Raw genomic sequence first — 14,977 nt, 5'->3', positions numbered from 1 at the left:
ATTTAAATTTGGCTCACAGGTAAAAAAAAAGTTTGGGGACCCCTGCTGTAGAGTCTTCTCCTTCTGTTTTAGTGATCCTTTGCCTTTAAATTATTTTCAGCACATCTTGTTAGAGTGATGTTTCTAAATCTCTGCCAGTTTCTTCAGCCTGTAAAGCCATCTGAGACTGAAATCAGTGTTGGTCGGATGCATCCTATGCACAAGAACTTCAGCAGAGGTGGAAGATCCCAGACACTGTTAAAAGGATGGTGAAATATCTCTTCTTTCCAGTATAAAAAAAAGAACATGTTTAAAAAATGAAACAGGCTGGTGGTGTTTATTGTACATAAATGCTGTTTGTATTTCTGAGAAACCCAGCGGAGAATTTGCAGAAACATGCTTCAAATGACATTTCTGGCTTGTTTCATCGATGTTGCAACTTGCAGGTACGGAGAGGAAAGGTCCTAACTACTCACATTATCTTTATTCTTATAGGAGACTGAACACTCCCACACAGATTTTTTTGTCTAGACCTTATAGTATTCTAGATAGTACTTTAGTTTTCCTTTTTCTTTAGAGGGATACAACTATGTTATACTTCCACTGGCACATTTTAAAACCCATTTGATTTTTTTTGTCCCATTTCAGTACATTCCATTCAATGGCATTTAGTTGCATTTTATGATAATGCTAATGTCTCCAGACAGCATGCTAAAAATGCATCCCGCCCATAGATTACTGGACAGGGTGTTGATTTATTAGTTTGATGTCAAAGCATGCCATACCTAGGCATTTATCTTTTTGCAGTCCTGCACAGAGAACTTATACACAACTTATACCCTGACACAGCTTATAGTGATTTAGGGGTTAATGTGGCAACACAAGTGAAGTTTGCCCAAAGCAACCAATCTGTTGTTTAGGGGTTAATGTGGCAACACAAGTGAAGTTTGCCCAAAGCAACCAATCTGTTGTTTAGGTCCATTATTCTAACTTCACTAGACTAGTAAACACTAAACAGTTTAATCAAATCTAGTGCCTTAGATCTAACAAGGGTATTGCTACACAGGGAAAATGCATAGGTAGAGTTTGTAAGCTACTCTGAAAGAAAATGATGATTTGCCTCTCCTTGGAGTTGTATGGGAACAGTTATATGCCCAACTGGCTACAGGATCATGTCACACCATAAACTCCCGATTATCCAAGTTAAGGAATGTTGAGATTTACAACTAGAGACAAAATTAAATCATAGGTCCAGTGTTTCAGAAGCAAGCATCACAATGACCTCTATCCTCATGGGACAGTATATTTCAATCAGTGTTGACAGAGTGCTATTTTGAGTTGGTCTTTTTTTCCAAGACAATATTACATGCATTTCTCCCTCTTCCATTGGCTACTTGTGGCTCCTGTGGCAGGCTTTGATATATGTTATTAAAAGAATAAATGCAAGAGGCTCTACTGGAATGAACCAGTACCTCCAAGTTCATGGCTGTTTTTCCTATACAATGGACAGAAAGTGAAGAAAGGGTTTATACATGGAGGATTCAGCTGTGAACTATGCCCTGTCCCCAGTTATTGCTATTCTTGATTCTCGACCCTTACTTTGTTTTGTCTTGTATCATATCTTTCCTTGGCTTGAGTGTCTTTTCCTTGTCTGACCATTCTAGTTTATCTTGCCTTGTCTTAGTATCCAATGCATCTAGACTATCCTATCCTTCATAGTCTTGCTTCTACACCAATTCCATCTTTCCTGCTTACTCCAGCTTCCTTACCCACTTCATCTTGTCCTGCTTACTCCACCTGCCATGGTGCTTCATTCTAGAAAGCAATCCAGCAGCACACTGTGTGCTGCTGGATTGCTTTCTACATTGTATGCTGGACCCTGTGGGCAGGAAAGGGTCAACCAGAGCAAGCACCTGACACCCTGCATAGGGTTATTGTGAAGGGTCGAGCACTCCGAATTTTGCAAATAATGGTGCTTCATTCTGTCGTGCCTACTTCAGCTTCTGCTCCACCTGTTCTGTCTATTGTGTAATATTGCTGTTATGCCCCTAGTCCTGTTCTAACTGTCTCTTCTGAGCTATCATCTTCACCTGCATTCATCCCAAAAGATCTTTGTCCACCCCACCGTCATTAGACCCTTCCTCTTGAGAACCAACTGTCACTTGTCTGAAAGACTCATCACCTTCCCCTGAATATCAGGGATTTTCCCTATTCCATATAATCTACTTCCAAATCCTATACAAAACAGAACCACTTAAAATAGGATAAGTAATAAATTAATGGGGTTATATAATTAAAGGCACTAAGTTTGCCCAGGGGTAGTAACCAATAGCAACCACTGAGATGTTTGCTTTTAAACATGTGACCAGGAAATTCTACCTACTGATTGGTTGCTATAGGTTACTGGCCCTGGGCAAATTTAGTGTCTTAAATTATATAATCCCATATATTTATTCTGAAGAATGCTTTACCATACCTGAGTAAATGGCTCTAGAAGCTCTCTCTGTTTGTTTAGGATAGCAACTGCTATATTGGCTTGGTGTGACCACTTCCTGCATGAGTCTCTCCTGCTCACTCATAGCTCTTGGCTCAGATTACAGGAGGGTGAGAGGAGCAAACTGAGCATGCTCAAGCCCTAGACCTGGAGGTTTATGCTTAAAACAGGAAGTCTGATAAAGAAGCCCATGTGTACACAGTAGAAGGAAAGAAATGTAGTTTAAATAGACTTTTAGTAAGTATATCCAAAATTTAAAAACCACAAAATACATCCCTTTCCTGATGAAGAGAATTAACTTAAAATTGCACTGTATCATGTTTCAACAGAAAAACACCAGAACATAACTGCGCTTTGGAAGGATAGTTTGCATATGATAATGAAAAAATATTGATGCTGATGTTTACAGTTTGTTTCCTTTACATTCATCTAAATTAAATAATTGCTTTCTAAAAATATTCACATATCTCCAATTTAGCTGCTTTTTGGCATTGTTCATTATTTATTCGTTCGTATGTTCAGAATTCTCTAAAATGAAATGCAGATGCATTCAGTGAGAAAATAATGTTTTATGCATGAAGTGTGTGTTTTTGCACATGCAAAGCTTACTTGGACCCACTTGTTAGGTTAGCTTTGCATTAGCATCGCCAAGCTGAGTAGATTAGTCCATCGTTTCTGGTTTCTCATTATCACTGCACACATGTATAAATCTGGAATTGCCTAAATTGTGTTTAATTACTCGCTAGCACCTTATTTCAAGGCTGTAGCAGCTATGGGTACTGCTTTATGAACAGTCTGTGCTGTGAGATGTTCTGGCTGAAAAGCACATTTTATACATCTTCCAGCTCAGTTTAATTTTTCATAATTATTATAACCATTTATTTATGCCATATATCTATCCTATTTATTAATAGTGATAGTATTCTATACCTGGCAACTTATACAGTAGAAAAGCAATCTATGTTTTCTTTTCTAAACAAAAAACCTCTGCAGAAGCATTGTATCTGACTTGCTGGTCTGCTAATAAATACACGGCTCTGGATGTGTTTACATATTACATGTATTATGTTTTCTCCAGTACAAGCAACAAAGCAATTTTAATAATATTTTGTTATAGTCCACATATAAAAGTCAAGTGATCAGTTTGCAGTGCACATTGAAGGACACAGTTGTGCTTTGGCACCAAATTGTCCCTTTCAACTTTCCATCCTTTGAGGGTTAATGTTATTTCTGCTTCTTAGTGCACCTGTAACTTGTTTCTGCCTCTTTTCCAACCCAGTCCATTTCATCTACAAAATCCAATTCCTATGTCATAATCTAACCTCCTGGTAACTGACTGAAATGTAGCACTGAATGTATGGAAAATACCACATCTCCCTAGTCCTTTTAGTGGTTTCAACACCAACAATTTAAGTTTAAAAACCAAACCAGCCCAATAATCATATCTTTTTAAACCAAGGTCAGCTTGTTTTTTAAATTCGGCCCCCCCACCTACCTGCTGTGTCTGCTTACTATGTGTACGATTTAAATGGTATCACTACAGAGATTAACTGGCCCCTGCATTGTTTAAACCTCAAATTCAGACTAATCCCCTGTATTGTTCACACCTATGATCCCCCTGCATTGTTCACACTTGTAACACCTCTATTGTTCACTCCTCTAAAGCGCTGTACTGTTCACACCTAAGACCCAGACTGAAACTGCCCACATTGTTCACCTGTTCACACTTTATACAAAATGTTAATGGGGCACCAGCACTGTATCACTGTATGTAGTACATTTTAGAGTGGTCCTGATAGGTTTCCCTGTCTCTTGCTCTGTTCTGCCTTCCATATGGTCCCTTTGTGTGCCCTGTTCTGCCTATGTGTGCCCTGCTCTACCAGTGTGTGACATTCTCTGTCTGTCTGCCATACGCTGCCTGTGTGTGCCCTGCTCTGCCAGTGTGTGACATACTCTGCCTGTGTGTGCCCTGCTCGGCCTGTGTGTGACATACTCTGCCTGTGTGTGCCCTGCTCGGCCTGCGTGTGACATACTCTGCCTGTGTGTGCCCTGCTCTGCCAGTGTGTGACATACTCTGCCTGTGTGTGCCCTGCTCTGCCTGTGTGTGACATACTCTGCCTGTGTGTGCCCTGCTCTGCCAGTGTGTGACATACTCTGCCTGTGTGTGCCCTGCTCAGCCTGTGTGTGACATACTCTGCCTGTGTGTGCCATACTCTGCCTGTGTGTGCCCTGATCTACCTGTGTGTGACATACTCTGTCTTTATGTGCCCTTCTCTGCCTGTGTGTGACATACTCTGCCTGTGTGTGCACTGCTCTGCCTGTGTGTGCCCTGGTCTGCCGTGTGTGTGACATACCCTGCCTGTGTGTGCCCTGCTCTGCCTGTGGAACATAAGCCTGGTATTTGTTCTGGGGGTTTGTTAGCATTTGAAAATAAATTATTGTTAGGGGACCCTAAGGTGTTTAATCATGTGCTGGGGGTGCTGTGTTATCCAAGGGTAAAAAGAGGCATATGGATTTAAGGGTATGTCTTAATATGACAACTTTTTGCACATATGAGTGATAAGTGATATCCCTGCAGTGAGCACCAACCATTTGGTTTTTTTGGTGTGCTACCACAATTATGTTATGTGGTCATGATCTTGTGGTAACATGGGTGTGGTTTAAAGTGGGTGTGGTTTAAAAACAGGGAGTGGTCAACACTGGCTTCCATTATCGGCCCTCCACTATGTAGGCCAGAAAAATGTCGGCCCTCGGTACCACAGAAGTTGGACAGCACTGATATAAAGAGTGATATTCTGAAACAATTTACAGTTGGCTATAATTTGTTATTTTTTTGTGGTTTTTAAGTTATTTAGCTTTTTATTCAGCAGTTCTCCAGTTTGCAATTTAAGTAATCTGGTTGCTAAAGTCCAAATTAGCCTAGCAACCCTGCATTAATTTGAACAAGAGACTGGAATATGAATAGGAGAGGGTCTGAATAAAAAGGTGGGAAATACAAAGTAGCAATAACAATCCAGTTGTAGCCTTACAGAGCCTTTGGGTTTTTTTTTTGATGGGGTCAGTGATCCCATTTGAAAGTTGGAAAGAGTCGGAAGAAGAAGGCAAATAATTAAAAAACTATAAAATAGAAAAATGAAGACCAATTGAAAAGTTAACTTAAAAGTGAACAACCCCTTTAATCTCTTTACACACATTTTTGTTTATAGATTGGGCCCTTGACTACACTATGGGCTATTGTGCTTTTCAGACTTACTTTTTTTGTTGCACTGGTTGCTGCAGGTGGGTCCGGTGATGTATTATTAATCTCAGTAAAGTCCTGTAAATAAAGACTGGAGATGCCCTAGCAGCTAGCCCTCGTTTGTAAAGAAACCATGGCAATGCCATGAAATCTATGCTCCCCTGGAATGTGAATGCGACTCTTCAGTATTTTTAGCTTTAATGACATGGTGGGAATTGCACAAGGGCACTCTAGAGCACACTTTTCTGAATGTGGCATTTGCATGTATATGAAGAGCGACTGTGGGAATACCCAGCTCATTCATTCTGTTTTAGGCGGCAAAGTAAGGTAAAGCAGTGGGAAAGAAATAAGTGCACGAATTGACGCATAGACTAACACTTGGCATATACACTGGATCCTTGAATTCATACCGACCCAACTTTCCCTATGATGAAGAAAAGGAATGAAGGACATTAAACAAACCTTTCACCTATTATATACAATTTACTTTAGAAAGCAGGAACGAAGGAAACCCCTAAAAACTAAAAAGCATTCGAATACTAGAAAAGGGATAACGTTAAATGGTGACTATTTTGCTTCACCAGATTGATGGAGTTTGAATAAAGTGTAGTGTGGATTGGTGGGATGCTGTTTTTCCTACAAGGTCCAACAATGCATCATGACCACCCAGGGATACCGGAACTTGAATTCAAGATTCCATGTCTGTTATTTAGAATGCTACCCATGCATACCTCTTTAAACACACACACAACCTGTACTGTTTGTTCAAGTAGAATTCATTGGAGGTGCTATAGCTTGTAGAGGATTACTATGAAATGTAGAAATATGTCAATATGAGAAAACAATTCTAATACACAACAATACATTAGTCCCACTTGTCTCCTGCCCATAATATAGTAACAATGGCTTTACAGAAATCCTACTCTACAAAGCTTTATTTGTTCTATGGACTTACTGTGTGCCCTTGACTATTCACCCCAACCCCTCCCATCCTCCTAGAAATACACAATGCTGACAATGGGATTTTTCCTGTAAATGATAAAAACATCTACTATATCTGCTAACTACATCTACTTCATTTGTGCCCTGCATGTCTAAGGAGGACACCTTTAGATCTGTATTCAAAGAGCAAGACAATGACACAAGCGCTTGAAGCCTGTTTAGGTATTCGGGAGCCATTAAAGGACATGTAAAGGCAAAAAAATAAAATCCCATTTTTACTTTCTTTAATGAAAAAGAAACCTATCTCCAATATACTTTAATTAAAAAATGTGTACTGTCGTTATAAGAAACCTGACTGTATGCAGTGAAATTCTCCCTTCATTTACTGCTGTGGATAGGAATTGTCAGATGGTCCCTAACTGCTGAGCAGGGAAACAATCATACTTATGAACAGCAGGGGGAGCCTCCGCCTTACTTCCCAGCCATGCAGAACTCAAGCAGCTTTGTTTGTTTCCCTGTGGAGCAGTCGGCGACTGTGTAGAGATTTGTATTGGATTTTATTTTTGTCTTTAAATCCCCTTTACTGTTACTTAAAATGAAAAAATGTTTTTTAAGGTTTCCAGCAGTTCGTCCCTGTAGCCGTTTCTATCCCGTTCTCCAACCGGTAAAATTTTTTTAAAACCAATAATCTGTAAAACAGCGCTTCACAAGGAAGCTCAGGGGAAGACAAAAAAAGAATGATTGAAATATAGTGTAGTAAATTCTAGTAATTAGCCACCTTTATGTGCAAATCACTGTATTACTCGTGGAACCCACTCCAGCATCCACCAAACCGTAGTTAGCCTTATTTTAGGGGATCACCATTAGGAGGAAGGTGGGTACTCAAAGACGATTAAATTGGTTATGCGCTTGTCTGTAGATTTAATTAGTGCTCCTAGTTCAATTGTTGTCCGATATTGCTAAAAGGAAGAGTGCTTCATATAGTGTATAATGTTCCTTTAATAAATTAGTGTATAGGTTAAAATCACACTCACATAAAAACAGGTAGAATAGGCATATAGCAGTCTTTCCCCAGATTCGCAGTGCTTTTGCCCGATCTGCTGCACTTGGAGTTCAATTCAAGCCGGCAGAATCCTCTCCTTGCAGCGTGTTCCTCTCCTGTGTGCACTCTGGCTGACGTCGCTAAGCCCCGCCTGACGCGTTTCGTCACTACGGACTTCCTCAAAGGCTTCTTTTGCTGTCTTTGCTTCGCTTCCGCAGGGGGGCTCAAGGCTGAGAAATGCAAGTAATTCAGACAACCGAACCACTCCCACTGTATACGCACGTCGGCCAGTGCCTGTTGAGTAGTTTTTTTTAAAAAGGAGCTTTAAAAAAACTACTGAACAGGCACTGGCCGATGTGAGTACACAGTGGGAGTGCAGTCTGCATATGCTCATTATTAATCAGTCTTGCTGTATCGGCTTCTGGCAGATATTATTTGACTTGTGCTGTTTTGATCATTTATAACGATCCATAAGCAGCTCAGACCACACTGAGCATGTGCACAGTCTTGGTCTTGGAAAGACGTTTAACAAAGTTACAAGATGGTGACCCCCTGTGGCCAACTTTGAAAGCATAAATTATTTGTTGGATTAGGCTTGTGGTGCAGTAAGTTCATGTTTATGTTTAGTATACAAAATACAGCATTTCTAGCCTTATTCTATTTTAGACTTTACTTCCCCTTTAAAAAGCTTGCTAAGGTTGACTGCCTAATAGAGGTCTCTCTTGTCAGAGCCTCTCGTTGTTTCTTTCTCTGGCTGACCCTCCAGCTGGCCTAAACTTTTGACCTGACTCTGATGTAGCCTCTAATATTTTACTTTACCACCCTCTCTGAAAGTGCTGGGAATGTTAAGTGGCACGACTCTCCCCCCTGTACTTACTGGAACCAGTCAAAGCTCAAAGGGACCTATTATAGGGAGTAGAGCTTCCAGGGAACAGTCTCTTAGGGACATCTTTGGATTGAAATTGCCATTTGTCTGGCATAACATGATTCTTGCATCAGGGCATATGGAGACAGATGTAATTTAGTTTAATCAGGAAGGTCCAGTCTGCAAAGACAAAGCTCTCGTTCAACTTCTGCTCCAAGATTGTCACTGCGACTTTGGATTTGACATCTCTAAGCTAAATGACACAACTAGGGAATGTAGAAGACCAGGGCTGGTCTTACCAACAGCGGGGCCCAATTGGGGCAACTTTGGAGGGGCCCCCCAGATTTAAAGAGCCAGTAACATTTAGTAGACTTTATGTCTGATGATCCAAATTACAGAAAGTTGCTTAGAATTGGCTATTCTATAACATACTAAAAGTTAACTTAAATTTGAACTATTAAATAATCGTAGAAAAAAATGAATGTGGAATTAAAGGGAAATATAACTAACAAGGGAAAGTTGTGCTCACCACTCATTTTTAAAACCATTAGGCGGGGGTGCAATGAGGATGTGACCACAAAATACATATAGACAAACACAAGAGTCCTCTGCACTCAACCCATTATCAATATATTTAAGACATTGAGACATTTTGTGCATACTGCTACTGAAAAATGCCTTACCCTTTAAACAAAACAGGGATTGTTTGTCCATATATTGCAATATATTTAAGCTGGCCAACTACGTCAAAGTCATCCCATATCTGGCCAGTCCTACGCTTAATTTTCATCTGATTCATTAGGAATTCTATTGCTTCATTATACATTTTACAAAGGGACTAAGTTTTACCTGCAACTTACTTGCTGCTTTCAAAGTAAAACTCCCAAACTTGGCTGCCCTTTTATTAGACACCAGTGGGATCACCTGACTATAGCTGGGAAGGGTGGGAGCTACAACATGGAGCTGGTCACTGCTCCTGTATAACTATAACAAACAAGGGAAAGTTGTGCTCACCAGACAGAAGGCATTGCTGGATAACTGTCACTCACCATGTATTAACTCTGGGGGCTGATGGAATGTATATGAACATTGAAAGAAACAACATATAGAAGCATTAGAAATGTCTGCTCTCACCCCAACACTTTCCTGATTTTGTTTACAGACAAAATGAACAGAACTCATTGCTCTTCTCTAGCTGTTTTTGTGGTTTCTCATTTAATGGCACTTTTCGTGTGTTTCTTCAGATCTGTTGACTGATTTCACGCACCCCGCCCCTGCGTGCTCTTCCTAAATACTTTCACAGACCATTCCTAAGTATTTTCTGATGTTATTGTAGTTCCCAGAGTGGCTCCCAGAGTTACATAAGAACATAACACTGTAGCATCGCTCAGTTATGCCGAGTGGAATGAGAATGGGAGAGGCTAGAACTGGAGATTTCTCTTGAAAATGTGTTGTTTATACATCACTGCTGTATGATATCAATGTAATGAAAATAAGGTGTGATATTAACTAGTAATGTTATCCCTAGCTGTACTGGGTTATCTAGTAAGGCTCCAAATGTAATTATTCACCCCCCCCCCACCCAGAGTGGTTTTGTTTTTTTTGGAGTCCTAAGAGGTAACAGGGTTTCTACTTGTCTAACAACCCATAGCAACCAATCAGCAGGCACCATTTACTGGCCAAATGTTTCACAGACATATGATTGGTAGTTGTGGGTTGCTATGTTTGGGCAAACTTAAGACCCTTATCCCCCACATGTAATAAAAGGCACTATGTTTGCCCAGGAGCAGTAACCAGTAGCAACCAATAAGATGTTTGCTTTTAAACATGTGACCAGGAAATTCTACCTATTGATTGGTTGCTATTAGTGATGGGCGAATTTATTTGCCAGGCACAAATTTGCGGCGAAATCCCGCGATTCGCCGCTGGCGAATACATTTGCAAAATCGCCGGGAAAATTCACCAGGAAAAATTTTTTTTGGACGCCGGCGTAAAAAAATGGACGCTGGTGTCGAAAACGGACGTCAGCGTCAAAAACGAGACGCTGGCACCATTTTGCAAATTTTTCAGCAAAGCAAAACGCCCCAAATTCGCCCATCAGTAGTTGCTATAGGTTACTGCCCCTGGGCAAACTTAGTGCCTTTAATTACATAACCCCAAAATATTCCATTACCCTGGTTATCACCACAGTAGCCACATACAGGCCTACTTAACATATATTTGTAGGCTGAATGGTCAGATATTGTACATCTGGATAAATGATTAAATAGTATTGAGGTATATGGCACATAAACATAGTCAAATTCAGGAGGTTCAGCTCCTCTCAATCCATGCACCAAAAATTTAATTTTGAGGATGGAATTTGCTGTTTATATAGATCAAGTTTAATAAAAAGGATTGCAGGACGGTGTATCAAGACCCCTTCTCCCAAGGGGGCAAATTCCCTAACCGGCGAAAATTCGACAGCGTCAGCTTCGCAGCCATTGCAACACTTTGCCAGCCGTAAATTCGCTATGGACAATGCCAATTCACTAAAGAGCGAAGTTGCGTCCAGGGCACCGAACGCTGGAGAATTTTCGATATCGTTACTTCGGCAATCAAAGCGAAGATGCGCTAGCGTTGCCTAATTTGCATGCGGCGGGAAATGATAAAGTTACATGGACGTATATGTTGCAGCAAATACATTACATTACACAAGTCCAGGGAACCTTAATAAATAAAATAAAGTTGTTGTATTGCCCTACACATCAGCCCACTGTATAGTTTATGTTCCATATGTTAGGAAATGGAGGGGGGAACCCAGTTACCCAAAAAAAAATGTACGGAACCTTTGCAGGCCATCACTCTGAAAAAAGGAAAAGACGCCAGCATTTTTTGGGACTTAAATTTTGCACTCCATTGCACTTTGCCTAGTCTGAGCTGGTGAAGGCAAGCCCGGCGAATGAGGTAACGTTGAGTAAAAGATGGCCAAAATGTAATAAATATAACGCAGAATTAACAATAGTAGCTAAAGCTCACTGTGTATAACCTGAGGTCCTCTGGGATGTCTCACAGGTAGGCGCTAACAAGCCTGACCAGAGATGCAAATAGAAACATACAACAACATTTTCGGGGGCCTCAGGCCCCCGCCCACCCCAGCCCCCAAGTCCGGTGGTTCAGGACTTCGAAAAAGGCGGCACGGCTTCGATGTTGTCAGGGGGGCCCGCCTATTTTGAGAAGTGGAGCACAGCCGGGCCCCCTTTAAGACCGGGCCCAGTACAGGAGTACCCCCTGATGGCAGCCCTGAACCTGACCATGCTGAACTAGGCTAAATTTCCTTTAGACGTGTTTGCCGTGTGGCCTCACTAGAAAGGATGGATGTGTTTGCTCTTATTTAGCAATAAAATGAAGGTTTGGAACTAGGGGTAGGCAGAAGCAGCACGTACATTGGGAACAATGGTGTAGGGAGGAGCGTTAGGCACATACCTCTACTGTAATCTACTCCTAGTCTGAGCCTTGTCATCCTCACCGGCCGCTTGTTGTTTAGCTCCCCCTATTCATGTTGTCAATACAAGTGTTGGGCAGGGCATGTTGCCTAGGGGGCCTGGATGTCGTGGCCTAGCACAGATAGAACTGCAGACTTTTACAAGTGCATGGTTTAACCGGAATTGTTCATCAATCCCTGCTCCACAACTTTGATACACCAACCTTCACACATCAAGTTGCATCAGTAGCCAATTAACTTTATCTTCATAATCTTCATTTTTGCCATTCTAGGTGCATGGGTGCAGATACGACCAAAAAAAACATTAACTCAAATACCCCAAAACAACCAATTGCAAAATGTCTCAGAAGAACGTAATTGTCAATTGTCATAATAGAAGCAAACTAGAAGGGGAAAGGCCCCTTAATAAAGATTTACAGTCCTGTATTGCATTTGTGCTCAGTTTAGATGACTGATTTGCCATTTCTGGGACAAGAAGACAACAAAAAGATTGTCTACAAAGCATTTCCTTTGGTTATCTTATCTTTTCATTTTCTTATGTGAGTGTGATGGCTGGATTCCTCAGGCCTGGCCTTTGCTTTTAAGTGAATTGAGAGAGCGTTGCTGGGATGCGGAGGGGGAAAGGCAGTCGCTGGTTACTGAGAAGGCAGTTTCCATTGAAGGGAAGAGTCCTAGGAGAAAGCTTTGTAGGCTGCCGAGGGGAGAAACAGTGGGGGTGGGATTATTACCAGCTTTGTTCTCCAGAAAGGACAGAAATTCAGACAGAATAGAAATTATTGAATGACACTACAGAAAGGAATTGAAGCAGAATTGAAACATATAATAAAGAGATACAATTCTGGAAAGCCATATTACCTTATATCTTATTATATAATTATTTCCTGCCACCCTTATCCTCAACATTGTATAACATGTATAGAGTACTAGTATATGCTATACAGCACCAGTAGATACAGTCCATAAGCTAGCAAGCTCATCTCTGTAAAAGTGGAAAGGTAGAAAATATACAGAAAATATATCAAAGGCTAATTGGCAACTCATTCACCTAAATTGTGCATGGCTGCAGAAAGATAAGAGTCGTCAGCAGTAGGGCAGCACTGACATTTCCTCCAATACTGTATGTTTTAGATTGTGTGTATATTAGAAATCAGTTACAATGATCCTGGATGCAAGTGCAAAGAGCACTAAGGGATCTTACTGACGAGCGCTTAAAGCTGCGCTCCCCTGCGTTCCGTTTTGATGTGTTCAGCCGCAGGCGAGCGCAGGAATAGACGCATTAAGTTCTTTTCAATGGGGCTGTACTCACACAGGCACGTGTAGGAACGCAGGTTGAGACGCAACATGCTGCATTTTTCCTGCATTGGGCACCTACACACGTGTGAGTACAGCCCCATTTGAAATGAATGCGTCTATTCCTGCGCTCCCCTGCGGATGAACGCATCAAAATGGAACGCAGGGGAGCGCAGCTTCAACCGCTTGTCAGTAAAAGCCCTAAAAGGCACGAAGTAGAAGTGGGGATGTCTACTGCCTCCCCCATCCACCCCTTATTAATATAGCCTGGCTGTGGAACTCAGGTAACATCTTATTCATCTGGTGCACTGCACCCTGCTGGGTGAAAAGAATTGTTGTTGCAGGTCTCCACAGTCCAAAATGGAATGCATGACCCCATGCCAATTCTTATAAGGGGCCCTTCGAGCCTTTTAGTGCTATTGCAATTCTGCTCACAGGAATCACAAAATGTATTGCTCCTGTTTTTTTTGCACTTTGCACCCTGTCCTGACAAGCACTGATGTATTGGAGCAGACTGTGGGCAGCATGTAGGCATCCCCTATCTTGCCTATGATTAAATGTCCAAGCTCACAAAAATGTGTACGGTTTTGTATTAATCTACTTTTGGCCTGAAATAATGATCCCAGTTCTTTTACAAGTCTGTCTGTGGGGTCTGTGAGTGCCTGAACAGTGCACCCAGACCCCACATTTATACTGGTGAGATTATAAACGTAGTGGCCTTACACAGGGAATTTTTCTCTTTTCTAAATCCCTTATCCATCCCCCTAGTCTCCCTTAGCAAACACTATGGGGCATTGTACTTACTGCCACCCTACATCAAGGTGCAGGCTGCGCTCATATCTGAGCATGAATGTGCACTAATAGGAGCAATTTTGCACCAGTGGCAGGGTATTTTATAAATCAAAAAAGTGTAATACTATGTGCGTGTGCCTAAACACGTTTTAGTGGTCTTCATTATGAGCACAGTGGGCACCAGTTATAAGTATTGCCTTGCACACTAGGACAGTATCTTTGGAAGGTAGTATGTTCCAGCATCCGCTGATCTGCAGCCCAGTACCACTTCTCTAATTGTGGCCCTGATTGCCCAAGCACAATAAAGAGGCACTTAGCATCAGACGGATGCTGGGAGTTGAAGTCAGAAACGACAGACAAACAAGCTGCAACCCATTCACATAAAGAGTGTAGTAACTGCAAAGGAGTATATTTTGCAATATTGACCAGGGGGAATAACAGGGGAAGTGTGAGTTCCTCTTAGTCTTCCTTTTTTAGCCTCTCAGGATTGTTAGTAGACTTGCTCACATCACAGAGACAGCCATCTAATGACTGTAACTAGGTTCAGTGAAATACTGAGCAGGGACCTGGAGACTGACTAGACATATCTGTAAATACACAGAAAAATGACACTGCTCAACACCACACTCCTGTCAACTACAGACAAAGGCACCTCTGGCTCTGAGGCACCAGTCTCCAAGCATTCACCACAATATATTTTCAATCATTTTAACAATTTGCAGTTGCTCTTGCAACTAGGGACAGGTAGGAATGTGCTGGAATGGAACATTACACCCCCTTACAGCAGATGCAATTACAACTTGTACCCATAATGAATGCTATTGCTCCATAATACTGCTCCATACACCTTG

General features: G+C 41.5%; 1 long non-coding RNA gene across 1 annotated transcript; it reads left to right on the top strand.

The window, feature by feature from the left end:
* The first annotated feature begins 1,819 nt into the window (after positions 1-1,819).
* On the top strand, positions 1,820-5,505 carry LOC121398729. Its single transcript, XR_005964463.1, has 3 exons — positions 1,820-1,951; positions 5,210-5,215; positions 5,474-5,505. It is a non-coding gene; the product is annotated as an uncharacterized LOC121398729 (long non-coding RNA).
* Positions 5,506-14,977: the final 9,472 nt, after the last annotated feature.

Source organism: Xenopus laevis, chromosome 1S, assembly GCF_017654675.1.
Source record: "Xenopus laevis strain J_2021 chromosome 1S, Xenopus_laevis_v10.1, whole genome shotgun sequence".
NCBI classification, from domain to species: domain Eukaryota; kingdom Metazoa; phylum Chordata; class Amphibia; order Anura; family Pipidae; genus Xenopus; species Xenopus laevis.
This window is presented reverse-complemented; position numbering and strand designations above follow the sequence as displayed.